This window comes from Papaver somniferum, chromosome 11, assembly GCF_003573695.1.
Source record: "Papaver somniferum cultivar HN1 chromosome 11, ASM357369v1, whole genome shotgun sequence".
In the NCBI taxonomy this organism is placed as follows: domain Eukaryota; kingdom Viridiplantae; phylum Streptophyta; class Magnoliopsida; order Ranunculales; family Papaveraceae; genus Papaver; species Papaver somniferum.
Window position 1 is genome coordinate 78,053,103 of NC_039368.1, and position 6,626 is coordinate 78,059,728.

The window sequence follows — 6,626 nt, forward strand, 5'->3', positions numbered from 1 at the left end:
ATCCAAAATTTAGAGGGTCCGAGAATCAAGGGGAAGTTATTGCATGAAAGGACATGTGGGACCCCCAATTGGTACGTGTAAAAATGGCGGTGTTACAAAAAAAGTTTTATTCCAATTCAACCGGTTGGTAGAATACGAAAGAAAAGGGGCAAACTGTGAATATCAATATTTTGCGGAGCACATGTCATAATCATGGCGGTCACACACAAGATAATAGTATAGCCCTCGATGTACAGAAATATCTGAGCAATAGAAGATCTTCGTAGATCTACTTTATCTTCGCCCAAGGAGAAGCTATTCAACGGTCAAGATGGATAAAGTAAAAACTAAACATAGGGGGAGGCAGCTACCAAGGGGACAGAGGTAGATGACATATCTAATCAGCATTAGATGCTCTAATCTCTTATCTGCACGCATAATCCAATCACGTGGAGAGAGAAAAAATGGCAGAAAAGGATTGGATAAGGACAGCGGTGGACGAAGGTACAACCTGTACTAAGGTTGGGAAGTTCCCGAAGGAACGTGGGTCAGCTGAGATGTTAAAGATTAACTGGAGGATACACGCGGTGGACGATGGTACCATTCGTACGGAAGGTGTATCAAGAAATGATGGATCCACAGACAACGAAGATATACCTGGAGACGATGGGGATATAAATACCAGGCTTCACCAACAAAATAAGACATTCAATTCTTAGGAGAGAAGATATATCTTAAGATTATACCTCTTTAATGTTTATAACTTAAGTAGCTATAACAACTTGAGTTCTCTCTATTACTTTGGGAAACATTTAAGATCTCTTGTAACCACCTAAACTTAATACAAACAATCACTCATTATCCCGTGGATGTAGACTACAAAGTTGAGCCACGTAATCTCTTGTGTCAAATGATAACTTAGATTTATTTGCTTTATTTGCTAGTCTTTGTTATTACTTTGATACTTTTATCATTTATTCACTAAGCATCATCGGTTCAACAGAGGTATCCATATTACATAATATTCGATCCTTTGAGCTGAATACATTACGTAGACTATGGGAAAATTAGTAGTCACACAAAGCATTCAATAATCACCGTTAGATGAAAAACCTGATTCAACCAAGCTAGCTAATATCTTTCAACCGTTAGATCGAACTTATCTTGTTACACATAAATGAAATGTACCCTTATTTAGGTTTATGTAACCGTACCCAAACGTGTACACTCATGTTGGCTCAAAAATTAGTTAACCGAGGTTAGCCATATGTTTACTCTCATATTAACCTTATTAGTTTTATCCATAACTAGTTCAAATGACTCAAATGAAACTAGTTAAAGAGTTGTTCAATTTTATAGAATAACACAATTGAAACCAAATCGGTTTGATTCACTTGAATCAATCATGAATATTATGCCACGGTTTGCAAAGATTGCATTCCTTAAGATTTAAATGTTTAAGTTCATGAACATACAGATTTGACAAAATAACCAGCTTATGTATGCGTACGGGTATGCGTACTTAAGCAACCGGATTTGAGTTTGTTAAGTTTCCAAACTAAGCAGAAATTCTCGGTTCGAAAACTTCTGCCAGTATACATACGGGAACGCATACTTAAGGTGACTAGTTTAGGAGTTTGTAATTCCCAAACCCAGCAGTTATTTTCGGTTTGAAAACCTCCTCTGGTATGAGTACGGGTACGCATGCTTAAGGTGACTAGTTTAGGAGTTTGTAATTCCTAAACACAACAGATTTTTTCGGTTCGAAAACCTCTATCAGTATGCGTACGGGTATGCATACTTATGCTGTCTCCTTCACTAATTTTATATACACACATATGCATACACTTGGTTCCCGGTTTACGGATTTATACACTATTGTTCGAAAACACTATATGTGCTTATATCCAAAGATGGTTATCTCATAAACTCTTAATTTCAATCATTGAAACTTTCTTAGAGGACGTTATATAGTTGTTGTTCACAAACTATTTTTCGTCAAAGCGATTTTCAAGTTATTGAAATTATCATAATGAAACATTCCAAGGCAACACAAAAAGATTGTATCACACAAACCATGGTAGATGTAACTCGGCAATTTTCATAAGATCTTATTCGGACTTTCATCACGAATGTAAGATGAACATGGATAAAGAGAAAGCTTTCCAACACAGATTTCGAGAAATATATAAGCGAGATAAACTCAGCTCGAAATCTCAAATGTGTATAATATAAAACTATATCGTAACACGACTTATCTCTCAATATAGGAGATACAGTAGAAATAGACTTTCCAAGTGATAGATGAGTTTAAGTCTCCACATACCTTTTGCTGATGAAGTTCCACAAGATCCCCTTAGTAGTTCTTCGTCTTCACATGATGAACGCTAAGAGATCTAAGCTCAACTACACAATCTGTGTCCTAGTTCGAGACATCTATAAATAGGCTAGAAATCAATACTTATAGCTTTGATCACTAACATTGACAAACATTCTTGAGATAGCAACGCATGCGAGTTCGACCTAGCAATGCTCTAACAGTGTATAACAAGCTAAATTCGATCTAACAGCTGAAAGATATTATCTTGAATCTAATCAGGTTTTTCATCTAACGGTGAATATTGAATGATTTGTTCCCAAGGTAACTTAGATTGCAAACCCTGATTTGAAGACTATATAAAGGAGAACTCTAATACCTGGGAAACCTAATCCCCACACCTCCTGTGTGATACTAATTGTATGCTAGAGTCGATTCTCCTTTAACCTTAGGTTTCTATCTAGACCCTGTAGGTTAACGACTTGAAGACTTCATTGGGATTGTGAAGCCAGACCCAATTATCTTCTATATAGTTGCGTGATCTGATCTTGTTGTTTCTATCGTATTTGAGTACAATCGTAAGGATTGGCTTGAGATTAATTTCTCCGATAGGCAAGATAGAAAAGTAGTCACAAACATCTGCGTCTCATCGTTTGTGATTCCACAATATCTTTTTTTGCTAGTCGATTAAGATTATTGTGACGTGATTGATATTTCTAGGCTGTTATTCGGGAATAAAAATTCGATTTATCAATTGGTTCCTGTTCACCTTGATTTATCAAAGACGGAATAAAACTTGTAGGTATTTCTGTGGGAGACAAATTTATCTATTCTTGTAGACTTTTCTATGAGATTCAGATTTGTTTATTAAAGTCTTCGACTTTGGGTCATAGCAACTCTTAGTTGTGGGTGAGATCAGCTAAGGGAATCAAGTGCGTAGTATCCTGCTGGGATCAGAGACGTAGGGAGTGCAACTGTACCTTGGATTAGTGTGAGATTGATTGGGGTTCAACTACAGTCCAGGAGAAAGTTAGTTTGTAGTAGGTTAGTTTCTGTAGCGGCTTAATACAGTGTGTGTTCAATCTGGACTAGGTCCCGAGGTTTTTCTGCATTATATTTTGTTACATAAATGAAATATCACAGGTTGTGCGTTGAATCGAACAATTGGGAAATCCAACCTTTGGTTATTGATTGAAGTTGATTGATACTTGAACATTGGTCTTTGGTACCGTTCAAGTGATTTCTCTTGTATTCGATTAGACTTGCAGATTTCTATTTGCTTGAGTAAGTATTGAATCTAGAAATTGAGATATAACTCCTTGATATAGTTTTTATTAAGATTGAGTCTGAATGTCTAGTTGATTCTCTTAAAAGTATATTGGAGTTAGTCCATACAGATTGATAGGCGAAATATTGGGTGTGGTTGTTAGACCCCCGCTTTTTCAATTGGTATCAGAGCAGGAAAACACATTTAAAGACTTTATAAGTCTGTGTTTGTAGCGATCTGAATCTATGGACGAAATATCTCAGATAACGCAATATCGACTCAAAGTCATTCTAATGTGTTTCAAAATCCTAAAACATCCAAGAAAAACTTTGTTTCTGGTCCTTTGATTGAATCTGCATTAGACTGGAAAAAATCTCTTGATGAACAGTTGGATGATCTTTCAGATGAGAGTGCTTCAGAAGAAGGACAAAATATTGATGAAGGAGTCTCTCAATATGTCAAGATCTTTGACCATGCCTTGAAGAAAGAAGTCAACAACTTGCTTGATTAAATATTTGGCGCCTCTCTGTCAAGAAAACAGAAAGCTGAGAAAACTCTTTAAAGGTTATGATTGTGGATATAAACTCTTACAATCTACCGTTAAAGATCGAAAAGAATGTGTACTCTCAAAAAGGTATGAATGTGATAATCTTATTCGGAATATCTTTGTGTTGAAAGAAAGACTTGCAGAATCTGAAGAAAGATATGACTCTCAACAAAAATGTTTTAATGACAGAGAACTCAGTCTTCTCGCCAGAAAAAACTCTTTGGAGACTGATCTCACTGCTGCCCTTGATAAAGTGAAATCACTGTAAGAGAACCTGAGTAGATTCAATTCTAGTTCTACAAAATTATCATCTATGCTTGGAGCATGTAAAAGCATCATGATACACGTGGTGGGATATAAAGGAATAGACGCTCCAGGAACTAGTAAGATCAATTTTGTTAGTGCTAAGGATAACTCTTCATGTGAATACCTTTTTCAGCAAGTAAAGTTCCTAGGAACAAGGATTTTTCTCCTTCGAAATATACTCACATGATAACAGTCAAGAAAAATTCCTTTAACTGTTATTATTGCGGAAATAAAGGACATCCTGAATGTAGATGTCGTTTTCGACTAAGGAATGAAAAGCTTCATAACATTCTTGTCTAGATGTCTAAAGAAGTAATTAAACCTGTTTCTCATCTTGCTGGAGCAAAAGGCACTGTCTGTAATCAAAAGAAATTTTGTGATAAGCCATTTCTTAGTTATGATTTTGAGACTAAAAACGCCTATAGTGGTAGCAGGAAGAATGTCAGATGGGAAACTGACTCTTCAAATAACTCTGAGAAGAGAAAAAGGCACTAGAGAAAGAAGAAAAGTTCAAGTTTCTTTACCCTCCCTGAAGAAGGCCTTTAATCCATTATGTCTACTCCAGACTGTATTCATATCAATAATCGAGTCTTGTAGATCAAGATCGGTATAAACAGACTCAAACGGAGCATTAAGAAGGCAAGGAAAGCAGCAGGCTCAGGTATACCTTGTCCTCCTCTGTTTAAATCTCTTTCAACTAATTCTAGTGATTTTTCTGAAAATCCTTATAAAGGTAAGAGAGAATAAGTCAATATTCTTGATGAGCAAAACGCTCATCAAAATATAACTTGACTACTCAATGTAGCATCCTTCTTATAATTGTGGAAGGATGCTCTTGATTCTTAAGAAGTTTTTTTTTGCTTGAGATAGTAATCGTTGTTATTTTTATGTGTTTTTGTTTTTCTTTACATTTTGTTGTTTATAAAAACTGTTGAGCCTTGCTCCAGTACTTTACATAATGTAATGATGATGATCACTCTCTCTTGAGAATAATTTCCTGGTTGATTGCCTTCCATTCAATAAGTTGTTGATTATCAACAATCATCTTATGTTCTTTTGAATTGATAATGTCATTGTCCTGTTTAGAATGGGTCCTTGATTTTCTTCAAGACTTCTTCTAAATTTGGCTCCACTACTCTCTTGGTCGTATACCAAGCTTGTAACCATAGCGCACGAACACCTGACTTGCACAGAACATATACGAGTTTCTATAGGGTTCCAATGAAACCCTCATATATATACATATGTATCATGCTTCTCCTTGATACATACTCGTTCTGAAACGTCAAAAAGTTCCTCCGAATTTTTTCATGCACAATGGATGAAAGCAACAAGGATGACGAAGTTAAGAAGGGAAAGACTATCGAGTTTCAAAAAAACCATGTTTTCACAACCTGCTATCATGCTGTTGATCATGAAAACAAACTACCAGTTCAGATGTCATCACAACTGGTAGGGAATCTTCTTCGAGATTTTGAGGTCGTACATGAACAACTTGGAATTTCAACAAGGAATCTTGATTTTCTGAAAAACAAACTGAAGAAAGCAACTGATGAGCTCGTCCATATTCAATAACTGGTTGCCGACTATGTTTAATGTTTTTCGAATCATGTTCTCTAAAGAGTTGTTTTGATTTTTTCTAGGAAACTTCTTATGAGAATTTTATTCTTGTATTTTGTAGAAGGATTACTAGGGTTTGGAATAGCCATTATTGTGATTACACATAGCTATGTCCAACAATTAAAATTTTAATGTTTTTAGATTTATTTGTTTAAATTCTAGAGTTTGTTTGGAAGATGATTTTGCAGTATTAATCTTTATGGTTTTATATATTACCATTTGTTATCGGATATGTGTGTTTGCGTCCGTGAACTATGATTGTCCCATACGTGGTCAAAAGTTAAGTCTTTCGTATGTCGATATGCAAGTATTGATAAAGGATTGAATGAACTTTTGACAAAAACAAAAGATAAGCCTATGATATGTCATTATGCAAATATTGATGGAAGATAGGATGAGCTTTTGTTTACGAATATTATGTGTATTATATGTCATTGTGTAAATGGTGATGAGAAATAGAATGAATCTTTGTTTTTCACATTATTGATCTTCCCTGATCCATATTCTTATGTATATACTGTGCGGCTCCGTAGGTTCTCTTATGTTGAGAATTTTCAATTAGATTAATCATGGGTTCTCTTGTGCTTAGT